This window comes from Suncus etruscus, chromosome 2, assembly GCF_024139225.1.
Source record: "Suncus etruscus isolate mSunEtr1 chromosome 2, mSunEtr1.pri.cur, whole genome shotgun sequence".
Lineage (NCBI taxonomy): Eukaryota > Metazoa > Chordata > Mammalia > Eulipotyphla > Soricidae > Suncus > Suncus etruscus.
This window is the reverse complement of record NC_064849.1, coordinates 107,394,162-107,411,902: the sequence shown is the minus strand read 5'-3', so window position 1 is coordinate 107,411,902 and position 17,741 is coordinate 107,394,162.

The following is a 17,741-nucleotide window of genomic DNA, read 5'->3' as shown; positions in this document are numbered from 1 at the left end:
GGAAATTAATGAAATAAAAATGAAAGTTACAGAGCTGAGATTAGCAAATGATTGGGGAAGGTGAGGTGGATAGGAAAGGTTATCAATAGTGGAATCAGAGACTAGAAATGATACAAGACTGTGATGTAGAATCTTGGGAACTAGGCCCCAGACGCCCATTTTCAGGGAGGGACTACAGAGCATGAAAACCGGCAAAGCTTTGCAAAAGCCGGCTCCCTGTGTGTGACACCAGGCGGGGAAAATTCGCGAAAGTACACTGGCCCAGTGGGGCCCAACTGTGAAAAACTGTGAGTGTGACTCTGTCTATGTCTGTCTACTGTCCTCCTGCGTGAAACTCTTGCGAGTGGGGCAAAAAGAGGCTCCAGAAACCTCGCTCGCCCAGACGCCATTTTCAGGGAGGGACTACAGAGCATGAAAACCGGCAAAGCTTTGCAAAAGACGGCTCCCTGGTGTGTGACACCAGGCGGGGGAAAATCCGCGAAAGTACACCGGCCCAGTGGGGCCCAACTGTGAAAAACTGTGAGTGTGACCTGTCTATGTCTGTCTACTGTCCTCTTGCGTGTCCTCCGCTTTGCTACACGGCCGTACACTCTTTCTAAGGAAAGAACTCCATTGCAACAAGAAGGAAAAATCACACTAAGAACGGCTCTATATCACAGAAGCAAACATTTCTCTCCGGACTGTCTTCTCTGTTGCATGCTCGGGCCTAAGATTTAACCCAGTGTGAGGCTTCATCCACAGAGGACTCCCCTCCCTTAGAGGCAAGTCAGCCCATCCAGAAAGGGAGGAGCCAGAGGAGTGTGCTGCCTGCATCATATAGACAATGAATACCACCACAACACGTAGAAAAACCCACAATACAAGTGTGACAATGGGGAAACAACGCAGGCCAGCCTCAAACATAGAGAATGAAGATAACAATTCTGAGGACCAGATAATGACCAACCAACTAATCAACCTCTCAGATAAGGACTTTAGACTAGCAATATGGAAGATGCTCAACGGACTCCAAGAAACCATGGATCGAGTTGAACAGAACACTAATAAGAACCAAGAAAATATGAAGACAGAAATCACAAACTCCAAACTGAAATAACATGTCAACTAACAGGACTGAAAAAGTTCAGTAAACGAAGTGAATGACAAAAGGATAAGCTCTGGGACAGGGTATCAGAAGCTGAGAATAAACTTGGTGCTGTGGAAGATGAGATTCATAACAATTCCATACAGCAGGAGAGATTGGACAAAAAACTTAAAGCAAATGAGCAGACAATGGAAAAATTAGTCAAAGAATGGGAACAGATGAAAATAGAATTCTATGATAATATCAACAGAAACAACTTAAGAATCATTGGGAGTCCCAGAGACCCAGGAGAAAATTTCCAGAAGAATCAACAGTCAGAACATCATTAAAGAGAAAACTTCCAGAGCTAAAGAATATATGTGATTCAAATCCTGCATGCCCGAAGAGTATCAACCAAAAGAGACCCCAGAAAAACCACCCCAAGATCACATCCGTAGTCACAATGACAAATGCCACAGATAGAGACAGAATTCTGAAAACAGCAAGATCAAAAGGGGAAATCACATTCAAGCAAGCTTCCCTGAGATTTACAGCACACCTGTCACCAGAAACACTCAATGTCAGAAAGCAGTGGTGGGATATTGTGACAAGACTGAATGAAATGAATGCTTCAACCCAGAATACTATACCCAGCAAAACTCACTTTCCGGTTTGACGGAAGAATACATGGCTTCACAGACAAAAAACAGCTCAGAAACTTCACAGACACAAAACCCAGTCTTAAGAGAAAAAACTGAAAGACCTAATCTAAGACAAGACTACCCAAAAAGACACACCAAATTTTGAAATAAAGATGCATTAAATCCCAGGACAATTCTTTCTCTCAACGTCAATGGACTAAATGCAACAGTTTAAGAGACACAGAGTGGCTAAATGGATCAAAAAACTCAATCCAACCTTCTGCTGCCTACAAGAAACGCACCTGAATAGTCAGAACAAACATAGACTCAAAATAAAAGGCTGAAGAAAAATTATCCAAGCAAACAACACCCATAAAAAAGCTGGAGTGGCCATACTAATATCAGATAATGCAAACTTATACTCAGGAAGGTTTGTAAGGGACAAAGATGGACATTTTATATTAATCAAAGGGTATGTAGAGCAGGAAAAAATAACTCTCCTAAACATCTATGCACCGATATGAGGGGCCAGCAAATATTTAATACAACTGTTGACAAATCTGAAAAATAATATCAACAACAACACAATGATTGTGGGGGGACCTTAACATGGCTTTGTCAACACTGGATAGGTCAACCAGACTGAAACCCAACAAGAACTATACTAGACCTGAGGAGAGGAAAATGGAAGAAAGAGGCCTATGGATATATATAGGACACTCCATCCCGCAGAAACCTGGATACACATTCTTCTCCAATGTACATGGGACACTCTCCAGGATAGACTACATGCTTGGCACATAAAAACATACGTCCATAAGATCAAGAGGATAGAAATTTTGCAGACTACCTTCGCTGACCACAAGGCTCCTGAAATTAGTTGTGAACTCCAAAGGGACTCAGAAGAATCACTTTAACACCTGGAAGTTAAACAGCCTCATGCTCAATAACCAGTGGGTCCGAGATGAAATCAAGGAGGAAAATAAAAAGGTTCCTGGAAACAAATGACAATAAGAAGACACAAACTATCAGAACTTATGGGACACAGCAAAAGCAGTACTGAGAGGAAAATTTTATAGCTTTGCAAGCACACATCAGGAGGGAAGAAAGGGAGCTTACCTGAGTAGCTTATGACACAGCTAATAGAAACTAGAAAATGCTCAACAAAAGGACCCAAGAATAGGAAGACAGAAGAAAATAACAAAGCTGAGAGCAGAAATCAACGAAGTGGGAAACTCAAAAAAACAATCCGAAAGATCAATGAAAGCAGAATTTGGTTCTTTGAAAAAATAAAACAAGATTGATAGACCACTGGACAAACCTAACAAAGAAAGAGAGAGAGAAACTTGATAACTTGTATCAGGAATGAAAAAGGAGAGATCACTACTGATATGACCAGAGATTCAAAGGTAATCAGAAACTACTTTGAAAAACCTCTACGCCACTAAAAATGAGAACCTGGAATGAATAGGATAAATTCTTGGACTCTTATAATCTTTCCACGGTTGAAGGAAGAGGATGAGTGTAGCATATCTAAAACACCCCCTATCACCATTGATGAAATTAAAACAGTAATCAAATGTCTGCCGAAAAACAAAAGCCCAGGTCCAGATGGATTCACTAATGAATTCTATCAAACTTTCCAAGAGGAACTACTGCTAATCTTGGCAAGACTCTTTCATGAAATTGAAACAAGCAGAAACACTTCCAAATAGCGTTTTATGAAGCCAACATCACCTTGATACCTAAACCAGACAGAGATGCTACAAAAAAGAAAATTACAGACCAATATCGTCTGATGAATGGAGATGCAAAGATCCTCAACCAAAATCATGGCAAATAGGATTCAATGCCTCGTTAAAAAGATCATCCACTAACAGATCAAGTAGGTTTTCATCCCAGGAATGCAAGGCTGGTTTACATCCGTAAATCTATCAACATCATACACAACATCAATAACAAGAAAAATAAAAACCACAATGAATCATATCAATAGATGCAGAGAAAGCATTTGATAAGGTCCAACACCCATTCTTGATCAAAACTCTCAGCAAGATGGGAATGAGGGAACCTTTCTCAATATAGTGAAGGCCATCTACCACAAGCCAGTGGCAAATATTATCCTCAATGGAGAAAAACTGAAAGCCTTCCCTCTAAATTCTGGCACAAGGCAAGGCTGTCCTCTCTCACCACTCTATTCAAACATAGCACTGGAAGTACTTGCTATAGCGATTAGGCAAGAAAAGGATATCATGGGAATCCAGATAGGAAAAGGAAGAAGTCAAGCTCTTCACTGTTTGCAGATACATGATACTCTACTTAGAAAACCCGTAAAGACTCTATCAAAAAGCTTCTAGAAACAATAGACTCATATAGCAAGGGTTGGCAGGCTACAAAATTAACACACATAAAATCAATGGACTTTCTATACACCTATAGTAATAAAGGATGATAATGGACATTAAGAAAACAACCCCATTCACATAAAGTGCACATCAAACTCAAAATAATCTTGGAATCAACTTGACTAAATATGTGAAGGACCTATACAAAGAAAACTATAAAACTCTGCTTCAAGAAAAAAGAGAGGACACACGGAAATGGAAACGCATACCCTGCTCATGGATTGGCAGGATTAACATCATCAAAATGGCAATACTTCCCCAAGGCATTAACAGATTTAATGCCATCCCTCTAAAGATACCCATGACATTCTTCAAAGAAGTGGGATCAGACACTTGAAATTCATTTGGAACAATAAACACCCTCGAATAGCTAAAGCAATCATTGGGGAAAAAGAATATGGGAGGAATTACTTTCCCCAACTTTAAACTGTAACTACAAAACAACAGTTATCAAAACAGCATGGTATTGGAATAAGGATAGGGTCCTCAGATCAGTGGGAATAGGCTTGAAATTACTCAGAAAATGTTCCCCAGACATACAACCACCTAATTTTGATAAAGGAGCAGGAAATCCTAAATGGAGCAGGGAAAGCCTCTTCAACAAGTGGTGTTGGCACAATTGGATAGCCACTTGCAAAAAATTGAACTTAGACCCCCAGCTAACATCATGTACGAAGGTAAAATCCAAATGGATTAAAGACCTCGATATCAGCCCAAAAACCATAAGATATATAGAACAGCACATAGGCAAAACACTCCAGGACATTACAGGCATCTTCAAGGAGGAAACTGCACTCTCCAAGCAAGTGAGAGCAGAGATTAACAGATGGGAATATATTAAGCTGAGAAGCTTCTGCACCTCAAAGGAAATAGTGCCCAGGATACAAGAGCCACCCACTGAGTGGGAGAAACTATTCACCCAATACCCATCAGATAAGGGGCTAATCTCCAAAATATACAAGGCACTGACAGAACTTTACAAGAAAAAACATCTAACCCCATCAAAAAATAGGGAGAAGAAATGAACAGACACTTTGACAAAGAAGAAATACACATGGCCAAAAGACACATGAAAAAATGTTCCACATCACTAATCATCAGGGAGATGCAAATCAAAACAACGATGAGATACCACCTCACACCCCAGAGAATGGCACACATCACAAAGAATTGAGAATAACAGTGTTGTTGGCGGGGATGTGGAGAGAAAGGAACTCTTATCCACTGCTGGTGGAATGCTGTCTAGTTCAACCTTTATGGAAAGCGATATGGAGATTCCTCCAAAAAACTGGAAATCGAGCTCCCATTACGATCCCAGCTATACCACTCCTAGGAATATACCCACTAGGAACACAAAAATACAATACAAAAACCCCTTCCTTAACACACCTATATTCATTGCAGCACTATTTACCATAGCAAGAACTCTGGAAACAACCAAGATGCCCTTCAACAGACGAATGGCTAAAGAAACTGTGGTACATATACACACTGGAATATTATGCAGCTGTCAGGAGATGATGAAGTCATGAAATTTTCCTATACATGGATGTACACAGAATCTATTATGCTGAGGTGAAATAAGTCAGAGAGAGAGAGAGAAAAACGCAGAATTGGTCTCACTCATCTATGGGGTTTTAAGAAAAATGAAAAGACACCCTTGTAATAATAATTTTCAGACACAAATGAGAAAAGAGCTGAGGTTCCGAGCTCACCTCAGGAAGCTCACCACAAAGAGTGATGAGTTTAGTTAGGGAAATAACTACATTTTGAACTGTCCTAATAATGAGAATGTATGAGGAAAGTGGAGAGCCTGTTCTAGAGTACGTGGGGGGGGGTCGGGTGGGGCGAAGGGAGACTTGGGACATTGGTGATGGAATGTTGCACTGGTGATGGGTGGTGTTCTTTACATGACTGAAACCCAAACACAATCATGTATGTAATTAAGGTGTTTAAATAAATTTAAAAAAAAAAAAAGAAAAAAAAAGAATCTTGGGACTTTAGTGGTGAGCTGTAATAACTTTGTACACCAAAAGCATACACTTTTTAACACTGTTGTAACTATAAGATCAATTATAGTAAAAATAATACAAATTGAAGTAGCATTGAAGTTTTTCAGTCTGAAATTTTGGGTGGTGAGACCACGCTCAGAGTTGCTGAGGACTTATTCCTGGCTCTGAGCTCAGAATCACTCTTGGAGAAGCTTTGGAAAACTGTATTTGTTTCCAAGGATCAAATGGGGCTAGATCCTTACAAAGCAAATACTACTAATTGCTCCAGCCCCTCAGGGACAGTTTGTTCTTTTTTTTTTTTTTTTTTTTTTTTTGGTTTTTGGGTCACACTCAGCAGTGCTCAGAGGGTTCCTCCTGCCTCTATGCTCAAAAATCGCTCCTGGCAGGCTCAGGGGGACCATATGGGATGCAGGGTTTGAACCAAGGACCTTCTGCATGCAAAGCAAATGCCTTACCTTCATGCTATCTCTCTGGCCCTTCAAGGTCAGTTTTTTTTAAAGATTAAATAAATAGGGCTGGAGAGATAGCAAGGAGGTAGGGTGTTGGCCTTGCATGCAAAAGGACAGTGGTTTCGAATCCTGGCATCCCATATGGTCCCCCGAGCCTGCCAGGAGCGCTTTCTAAGCACAGAGGCCGGGAGTAACCCCTGAGCGTTGCTGGATGTGACCCAAAAGCCAAAAAAAAAAAAAAAAAAAAAAAAAAAAGCTAATATACTGGTATTTGCCGGCCTTTTTAAGACGACTCCCCTAATTTTGAAGTTAAAACATAGGTTTTAGGCCTATATTCACTGTATCAGACAGAATGTTTCCTGTGCTGCAGCTGTATCTTCCACAGTGGACCAATCACAACAAGCAAAAGTTCGAAGGTTTATACTGTAATGACTTCCTCTCTGACTCTGGCAAATCTGAGCAGTGCATTTTACAGTGTAGATTCGGGTCCAGAACATTGTCTAATTTGCATGCATCAAAAAGCCTGCTTGGAGTGGCTGAGTTAGAGAGGCGGGTCCGAGCAGCCTTGCAGTGATTGGTGCAGGATCGAGTTGGAAAATCGTTTTTGTGACAATTTATTTAGTGGCATATCTAAACGTTTTTTCGGGGATATACTCGGCGTATAAGAGGATCCCCGGGGGCCGGGCGGTGGCGCTCGAGGTAAGGGTAGCCTGCCTTACCTGCGCTAGCCTAGGAGACGGACCGCGGTTTCGATCCCCCGGCATCCCATATGGTCCCCCAAGCCAGGAGCGACTTCTGAGCGCATAGCCAGGAGTAACCCCTGAGCGTCACCGGGTGGTGGCCCAAAAAAAAAAACCAAAAAAAAAAAAAAAAAAAAAAAAAAAGAGGATCCCCGATTTTCGGTTGACTTTTTTTGTTTCAAAAGTCTTCTATACGCCGGAAAATACGGTAAATATCTTGGGAAAATCGATAAAAGATAAAAAAAAGAAAAGTTAAGAAATAAATTAAAGGGTCTGAGAGATAGCACAGCGGTGTTTGTCTTGCAAGCAGCCCGATGCAGGACTAAAGGTGGATGATTCCGGAATCCCCAGTGTCCCATATGGTCCCCCGTGCCTGCCAGGAGCCTACTCTGAGCAGGACAAGCCAGGGAGTGACCCCTGGAGCACTGCCCGGGTGTGCCCAAAAACCAAATAAATAAATAAATAAATAAACAAATAAATAAATAAATTTGCAAAAAAAGGAAAGACTATAAATACAGATAAAGCTGTGTTTTAAAAGTGTATGGGACTTTTACAACCAGCTTTATGTTGATAATTTTGAATTCTTAGATTGGAAAAACAATCTTATTTATGTTTGAACTAGTATAAACCTGATAATAAAATCAGAAGTAAATGTCCAAGTTACTGATATAAAAATTTCTCATTAATATTATACTAAATCATATTAAAAATGTTAGTAATAAAACAAATATGACCTAGTGAGTTTTCCAAGCAATTCCAGAATTAATTCTAATTTAGAAAATCCATTATTCGAAATCACTTCTAAATGGATTGGGATGGAAAAAAAACAAACCCTGACCTTGTAAATGTAAATATCTGCCATATAGAATTCAGTATTATTACCCATTTGTTATTAAAACACACACACACAAAATTCTTAATCAATTAAAAACAGAAACACTTAAGAGTAAACATTGCATTTAATGGTGAAACTTTAAAAGCATTCCCAATAAAGTCAGGAAGGATTCTTTGAGTTACTAATTAGACCCCCAAAAATGTTAAGAAAACTGGATTTAATGATGAAATAAAGGGCATTTCCTTTTCTCAATAGCTCTGTGAATGGGGAACCCACACTTAATCCGTATACAGACTTTCTATTGATGGCAATGGGATTAGTGTGAGGTTTAAGTACAAAACAAGCAATTGAGATCGACCCTTTGTTTAAAAGATTTCCTATGCAAGATGTTAAAGAGGGGCAGGAGTTCTGTCATCCTGTTTGAGAGCCAAGTCCTCATGTTTAAAACCTTATGAACTCTTTGGGTGATCAAACTTGTTGCACTAATAAGTCAGTCAGGGTAGCATAAGTCTTAAACATGAAAGTTTTTCAATTTCAAAAGCTTTCTTATACTCATTAAACATTTCAGACAAATACTCATTATGAACTAATTGGTAGCAAATGTTAATTTAAAGGCTTAACCTGGCCTTGAGTTATAGTGGATTGGTTTTGAGACCTAACAACCAAAATAATGAGAAAAAATTGTGTGAGCATCTTTGCACACTTAAAAATTTCAATCAGCATTATTCTTTAGATGTCAACTCTGAATAAAGGAAACTTTCTAATCTCAGTTAGGGAAGTCTCTCTAGATTCTTTATATCTGAAAGATAATTTCTTCTGATGTGTCTCCTCCCTTTTCCCTCTGTCATTCTCATGATTTGTTGAGGCATGTTTGCAAAATTCTCCTTAAGTTTTAAAATCTTGAGGATTAGAACAGGCATTTTTCTAGAGAAATGGCTACCCATTCTTAGGATTCCTTTACTTTTCCTTATTGTTCTATAGAAACAACATTATAAAGAATCAGGCATGGACTCATCTAAGCATCTTGGTAATTTTCTCTTCATCTTAATACCAGATTTCTCCAGGTGCATGGTTTTCTTTTTTTGTCACTATATTTGTTGTTTCTGCATAATACTGTTTTGCTGTTTATTAGTTAAGAGGGAGGGAGAAAAGAAAGGTGTGTGTGTGTGTGTGTGTGTGTGTGTGTGTGTGAGAGAGAGAGAGAGAGAGAGAGAGAGAGAGAGAGAGAGAGAGAGAGAGAGAGAGAGAGAGAGAGAGAAGGAGAGGGAGAGGAGAGAAGGAGAGGGAGAGGAGAGAAGGAGAGGGAGAGAGAAGAGCTAGAGGGAGAGGGGGAAAGGAAAGGGAGAGAGAGAGAGAGAGAATGTGGAGTAGGACTGGAAAGTCATATCAGGATCTGATAGCCCATGTTTCTGTTTTTGTTTTTGTTTTTGTTTTTACAAAATATTCTGCTCTTGTGATCGTCTTGCTTTTAGCTAAGTCTTTCCTCCCATTTTTTTTTCTTATTATTGCCTTAGTGGCTTAAGATACATGTTCATAAAAGTCATTTTTTAGGTTTTGATTGGGGGTGCCACACCCAGTGGCACTTGGGTTTCTTCAGGCTCTGCGCTCAGAAATCACTCCTCCAGGCTTGGGGGAACTAAATGGGATGCAGGAGATTGAACCTGTGTTAGCCGCAATGCAAATACCCCTATGGCTATGCTATTGCTCAGGCCCCATGAATTCTATCCCCAACACTGCAAAAAAACTCAAAACCAAAACCAAACAGAAGTTAATTACTAAGTTATATTCCTCAATTTAAAATCCATTTTAGGGTGCTTAAAAATAATGATCATCTATCAGTTCATTAACTATTTAGTATTTGTGCATTTTCTATTATTTTTCAAATTCAGTGCATGAGTTATGCTGCTTGGTTTTCTTCTTTTCTTGGTGTTTCAGCACCTTCCCCTCCTTTCATTTCTTTCTTTGTTGTTGCTGTTGTTTCTCCTCTTCACTCATTTTACTATCTTGTGTTATTTCTCAAATTGTTTCTTTAAAAACATTTGCATAAGAAAAATCCAATTTTTATTTGGGGATGCGAATTTAAGAGCAAAGAATTATTTAAAGTTACTTATAAAGTATTAAAGACAGTATTAAAAATGAGTCTTTTTCTCTCTCACTTTTCTTTTTCCTTCCTTTCCCTCCCTCCCTCCCTCCCTCCCTCCCTCTCCCTCCCTCCCTCCTCCCTCCCTTCCTTCCGTCCTTCCTTCCTTCCTTCCTTCCTTCCTTCCTTCCTTCCTTCCTTCCTTCCTTCCTTCCTTCCTTCCTTCCTTTCTTCCTCCCTCCTTCCCTTCCCTTCCCTTCCCTTCTCTTTCCTTCCCTTCCCTTCCTTTCTTTTCTCTACACCTGGTAATGCTCAGGAATTACTTCTTACTATATTCAAGAATTACTTCTTACTATATTCAAGGATCACTTACTGACAGGCTCATGAAACCATATTAGGTGACAGGAACTAAACTCAGGTCAGCTGCAAGCAAGGCAAGAACCCTAGCCATGGGCCCGGAGAGATAGCACAGCGGCGTTTGCCTTGCAAGTAGCCGATCCAGGACCAAAGGTGATTGGTTCGAATCCCGGTGTCCCATATAGTCCTCCGTGCTTTCCAGGAGCTATTTCTGAGCAGACAGCCAGGAGTAACCCCTGAGCACCGCTGGGTGTGCCCCCCCCCCAAAAAAAAAAACAAAAAAAGAAAAAAAAAGAACCCTAGCCATTGTTCTATCTCTCCTGCCATAAGAAGAAATTTTAATATATTCATTTCAGTTTTGTTTTTATTGTGTACTTATCTGTATTTGTATGTAGGCAAAGTATAGCAGGCTGGTAAAATATAAAATATGCCACACCATAACTATTCAGATTCAGAGAATTACTTACTGATAACTTGTATTAAATTACAAGTTAATGAGTCAGAAAATTTCTGGGGCCTGTGCGGTGGCACAAGGGGTAAGGGGTCTGCCTTGCCCGCGCTAGCCTAGGATGGACCGCGGTCGATCCCCAGGCATCCTATATGGTCCCCCAAGCCAGGAGGATTTCTGAGCTCAGAGCCAAGAGTAATCCCTGAACGTCACCGGGTGTAACCCCAAAACAAAAACAAACAAAAGAAAAGTCAGAAAATTTATAATAATCTGTATTCTATTTGCAGTATACATGAAAGAGGCACTTCACGTCTGAGAAACATATGCCCTCATAGTTTCAAATGTCATTTTATTATCATCTGCGAGGAGATATTTGGGCCCTACACTGAAGGGCTCAGGGTAACTCCTGGCTCTGTGTATAAAGATCACTCCTGGTGTCGGGCCACATGCCAGGCAAGCAGCTATTATCTCTCTGATATCCAGATGTCATTTAAAATAGCTCACCTAAGTTAGAAAGAATTCGGGAAGAACAAATGGAGATACCTGGGAAGGCCCAGTAAACAGAGACCTGACTGTAATGCATATTTAAATTCTACCTTCTCTTTTGTGAAGAGTTAAGGAGATTATGTCTTCCAGTTACAATGAGGGAACCAATCTAAGGAGAGAGAGCTTTCTTTACACATGCAAATGTTTTTCACAAAATGGTGACTACACCCAACTTTAAGAATCCATTCCAAGAAATAAACTTCTTGCCAAAGCAAACTTTTACGCTCTTACAGGAAAACATCCATATTTAAAGAGTAGGGTCTGCACCGTTACAGTATAATGTCGGTCTAGTAATAACACCAGTAGCCCTAGGGAAGAGGCAGCTCTGATTTATCTATCATTAGTCTGACCTATGTCATAGGCTCACGTGTAGAAGTTCTGGAAATCGAGCTATCATTTTTATAAATTTAATTTGATTTTGTTGTACTTTATTTTAGTTTGGGCTCTAGGAGCCTCCTCCTGGCACCGAGCCAGGATCAATCTTCAGTCGACCACATGCAAATTAAAGAAAAAACAGAAACTAAGAAATCATGAAAATTGGAAATATGAATCAAAGAGATCTCTCCCCTAAAATTTTTCTTTAAACTAAAAATCCACAATTAGTTTATTAGAATATTACCAAATCCCATTATGGCTTTTCTATTGCACTCACTCTATAAACAAATTATTTTATCCATTCCTACAAGTCTAGTTGAGAGTAGCTGCTTTCAGTGACGGACCACAAAAAAAAAAAGCATAAATGTTTATGCAGGAAGGTTACAGAACATTAAGAAACTATCAACATATATAAAATATTTAATTTTCTACTTGTCATTATTTTCCCATGGTATTTGTCTGTGTTGAATTTAACTGGTATTGTGTTGGTCAATTCTTTTAAAACTTTTTTCTGGTATTCTTTTTTCCTGTACTTTTTGTTAGACCAAATAGTTTGTCATCATGAATCTTCCTTGCTGCATTAATGTTGTAATGTAGTTGGTTTATCTAATCCCAATTATTCCCACAGAAACTCCTTAATAACATCTTTCCATACGCAGTATGAGCCATTCATTTCCACTCTTTTTCTCTTTATTTCATAATAATATATCCATAATTTGACCTATTTTTTGCCCCTGTGGTTACCCACCACCATTTAAATTTCTCTTTAAAAAATTAAAGTAGCTCTCATCATTACCATAAATTCTAATCATGAATATTTATTAGTCACCAGTATTTAACCTTTTAGAACATTTTAACATCTAATATAATCTTGAAAGTAAAGTCTTTTGTTTTTTTTTTTCTTCTGACTTCATCTCATCTTTATTCTAAACATCTTGGATTAAACTCTCCCAAAGTGATTAATTCTCATATTATTTAATCTGAAACAAGCAACAAAAAAAAACACCTCATTTTATTTTATTTTTTTGTTTTTGTTTTTTGGGTCCCACCCGGCAATGCTCAGGGGTTCCTCCTGGCTCTACACTCAGAAATCGCTCGTGGTAGGCTCAGGAGACCATATGGGATGCCGGGATTCATACAACCAACCTTCTGCTTGCAAGGCAAAACCTTACCTCCAAGCTATCTCTCCGGCCCCCCATTTTTATTTTTTATTTTTGTCTTTATATTTAATATGCTAAAGTGTATGACAATATGGTATATGAGCTATATAATGTACCATCCTACAAATTTAGGTATTAGGATGCTAAAATCAGAATACCAAACATATGATTTCTTACAGGATACAAAAATTAGTGCTATTGATGATAACACTACATCCTCACTGTGATATAATAAATAATAGTTGAATTCTAGGTTATTGATTCAATGAATCCAATTAATTTATTTATACTTGATTCATTAAACTTTTAAATATTGATTCATTAAACTTTTTGCTTTAATCATTTTATTTCCCTGTTTTCTTTATATATATATTTGGTTTTTTGGGCCACACCCCGGCGGTGCTCAGGGGTTACTCCTGGCTGGCTGTCTGCTCAGAAATAGCTCCTGGCAGGCACGGGGGACCATATGGGACACCGGGATTTGAACCAACCACCTTTGGTCCTGGATCGGCTGCTTGCAAGGCAAATGCTGCTGTGCTATCTCTCCGGGCCCCCCCTGTTTTCTTTTTTATGTTCCAGGTTGACTAGTTATATGTACTTTACTATCATCAGCTGTTAGATATTGTGTCCAATATTGTAGATAAAATAGGCTTATATATACTGATTAAACTCTAGTTATTCATAAGACCAAAATCTTAGAGAGGCAAATTTATTGCAACCCCTGTCTAAGAATGTCACCATTGAAAAAATACTTAGCTATCTCAATTTATTTTATCCTGTTTGTCTTTCTCAATGTAAAAAATATAGGTATTTGGTTTTATTTTGTTCTAGATGTCTAAATTGCTAGTTCTGAGCTCACATTGGCCGTAGTATAGCTTTCTTTCTTCCTTTCTCCTTCCTTTCTTCCTTCCTTCCTTCTTCCTTCGACGCTCTTCCTTCATTCCTTCTTCCTTCCACGCTCTTCCTTCATTCCTTCTTCCTTCCTTCCTTCATTCCTTCTATCTATCTATCTATCTATCTATCTATCTATCTATCTATCTATCTATCTATCTATCATCTATCTATCTAAAACTTTTCACTCTAGAATGATACTTGTCAAGATTCTAACTTTATAGAATCATGCAAAACTAAAACAATATGGAAAATTATAAAAGCCATTTTGATATCTCCTAGTGTTTGCTACTGTATATATACATAAAAATACAGACAGACAGACAAACATATACTCTAAATTAAACATCAGGCAATATTGTTCATATAATTTAATAAAAAATATATTGCTTTTTTCCTTTTTGAAGAAGCCCATGTTCTCTCTTGAACAAGTATCTTTCTTTTTCTCTCTCTCCCTTTATGTTTCCTAAGTAAAACATTTTTTCGTAAGAAAATTTATTTTAACAAAACAAAAAAATTAGAATGGGGCCGGAGAGATAGCATGGAGGTAAGGCATTTGCCTTGCATGCAGAAGGACAGTGGTTCGAATCCCAGCATCCCATATGGTCCCCCGAGCCTTCCAGGAGCAATTTCTGAGCATAGAGCCAGCCAGGCATGACTCGCCCCTCCAAAAAAAAAAAATGAAAATTTATTTTAGCAGCTGGAAAGATAGCACAGCAGTAGGGCCGACCCAAGGTGGACCCGGCGTTCAATCCCCAGTACCTAATATGGTCCCCCAAGACTGAACGGAGTGATTTCTGAGTGCAGAGCTAGGAGTAGTAACCCCTGAGCATCACTGGGTGTGGCTCAAATACCAAAAAAAAATTTTTATTTTCCTTAGGGCATATGATTGAACTCAATATAATTGAAATAAAAATGCCTATGTTGTGTATCCTTGCCATATATCATTGAAATTTTCTATCATTTATTCACTCTTGATTTCCAATCAATTATTTTCAATTACTAGAATTAAACTATGGTTGATACTAATTGACCATTTCCTTATTCTCATAAAATTTTCTTGCCTTGCAGGAGGAGGTTAAGTCAGGTTTGATGGCCAGGAATGATACCTGAGTGCAAAACCAGGATTAAGCCCAGAGCATCTCTGGATGTGGTCCCAACAAAGCAAAAACAACAAAAAAGATAAAAGTATCTGTCCTTTGTTTCTAAAATATCATTATTTGTGATTTATCTTTCCCTTATTAGTAAATATTTTTACTACTTTTATTAGTAAAGCAATTCTTTTTTTTAATTCTTTATTTTTACTCCTGAAACTATCTCTTATATGAATCTAATTTTTCTTTTTCTTTTTTTCTGGGGGGGGGCACACCCGGTGACACTCAGGAGTTACTCCTGGCTATGCGTTCAGAAATTGCTCGTGGCTTGGGAGACCATATGGGACACCAGTGGATGGAACCAAGATCCATTCTAGGCTAGCACCAGCAAGGCAGGCACCTTACAGCTCCGCGCCACCACTCTGGCCCCTAATAAATCTAATTTTTCTTGATTTTTATCCTTTATTTCTGCTTTCTCACAATATCATTAACTACCTTGATTATCTTGATTTGCAAACATGTATTGTTTAAACTCAAATATTGATTCATATGCCCTATTGCTCATTTAACATGTTCACCTGAATTTCCTACAGGCATTTCAAAGTAAAGCTTATGATCTTTGCTCAAGATATCTTATTCATTTTTTATTAAAAATTTTAGTATATTTAATTTATAAATCTAGAAAGTGTAATCATTCTAACATTTTTTTGCCATTAAAGCCTGTATTAAGGGGCCGGAGCAGTGGCGCAAGCAGTAGGGCATCTGCCTTGCATGAGCTAACCTAGCATGGATTGCGGTTCAATCCCCCCAAAAAAGCCTGTATAAAATTAAACTTTATTATTTTTAATAATGTAAGTGAAACATCTTTATTGAATGAAATTTACTTAGGGGGCGGAGCAATAGCACAGCTGGTAGGGCGCTTGCCTTGCATGCTGCTGACACAGGTTTGACCCCGGGCATCCCATATGGTCCCCTGAACCAGCTAGGAGTTATTCCTGAGCACAGAGCCAGGAGTAAACCCTGGACACCACCAGGTGTGCCCAAAATATAAAAAAGACATGAGAAATTTAATTAGAAAAATGTGAGGACAGGGCTGGAGAGATAGATAGCACAGCTGTAGGGCTTTAGTCTTATACACAGCCAACTCAGGACAGATGATGGTTCGAATCCCGGCATCCCATATGATCCCACCCTTCCTGCCAGGAACGATTTCTAAGCACAGAGCCAGGGATAACTCCTGAGCACTGCCGGGTGTGAACCAAAAACAAACAAAATGTGAAGAAAGAGAAAAATACATGATCACCAGAGAACAGAGGTTTCTCTTGAAGGAAAAGTCTAAAATTTAACTTTATATTTTGTCAAAATATCTCAGATATACTTTTAAAATCTCTTTCCTTCTTTGTGATTAATTCTTTATTTCAAGCTAACATATTACTTTCTTGATTATAACAAAAAATCCTTTCACTTTCCTGAAACCATTTTGTTCCTATTATGAAAGGTGCAATAACGTAAGTAGGATAACCTTTTGAAATTTAATGTAACACGACTGTTATGGATAATTGAAGTATATCTCTCAAAATTATTAATTGAAATTTTGTTGCCAAAGACCTTGAGATTGTGAATTTATTTGGAAATATAATTAGTATGACTAATGAGACCCAAGAGATATAGTATAGCAGTTAAGGTGCTTGTCTTGTATGCAGCTGACCCAAAATTCAGTCCCTAGCATTGCATTGAGCCCTGTCCGAAGTGCAGAACCAGCAGTAAGTCCTGTGTACTACTGTCTAAAGTATTGTGTTCTTCCCACCACACCATGAAGAAAGAAAAAAAAAAAAGAGGGGCTGGAACTATAGTGCAGCATTAGGACGTTTGATTTGCATGCGGCTGACCAAGGACGAACCTGGGTTCTTTCCCTGGTGTCCCGTATGGTCCCCTGAGCCAGGAGTGATTTCTGAGCACAGAGCCAGGAGTAACCCCTGAGCATCATCTGGTGTGGCAAGGAAGGAAGGGAGGGAGGAAGAAATGAAGCAAGGAGGAAGGAAGGGAAGGAGGGAGGGAGGAGGAAGGAAGGAAGAAAGGAATGAGGGAGGGAGGTAAGGAAGGAGGGAGGAGGAAGGAAGAAAGGAAGGAGGGAGGAAGGAAGGGAAAAAAGGAATGAGGGAAGGAAAAAAGGAGGAAGGGAAGGAAAAAAAGGAGGGAGGAGAGAAGGAGGGAAGTAGGGAGTGAAGAAAGGAGGGTAAGAAAGAAAGAACGAAAAAGAAAGAAAAAGGAAGAAAGAGAAAGGAAAGAAAGAAAGAAAGAAAGAAAGAAAGAAAGAAAGAAAGAAAGAAAGAAAGAAAGAAAGAAGGAAGGAAGGAAGGAAGGAAGGAAGGAAGGAAGGAAGGAAGGAAGGAAAGAAAGGAAGGAAGGAAGGAAGGAAGGAAGGAAGGAAGGAAGGAAGGAAGGAAGGAAGGAAGGAAGAAAGAAAGAAAGAAAGAAAGAAAGAAAAAGGAAGAAGAAAGAAAGAAAAAACAGAAAGAAAGAAAATGAAAGGAAAATATAATGAGGTTTTATTGGGTTTGAGTGACTCATTCAGACAAGAAAAAAAATTAATAGCAAACTATCCAAGAAGTCATAGGACAAAATTTCTCACATAGGAATCAACA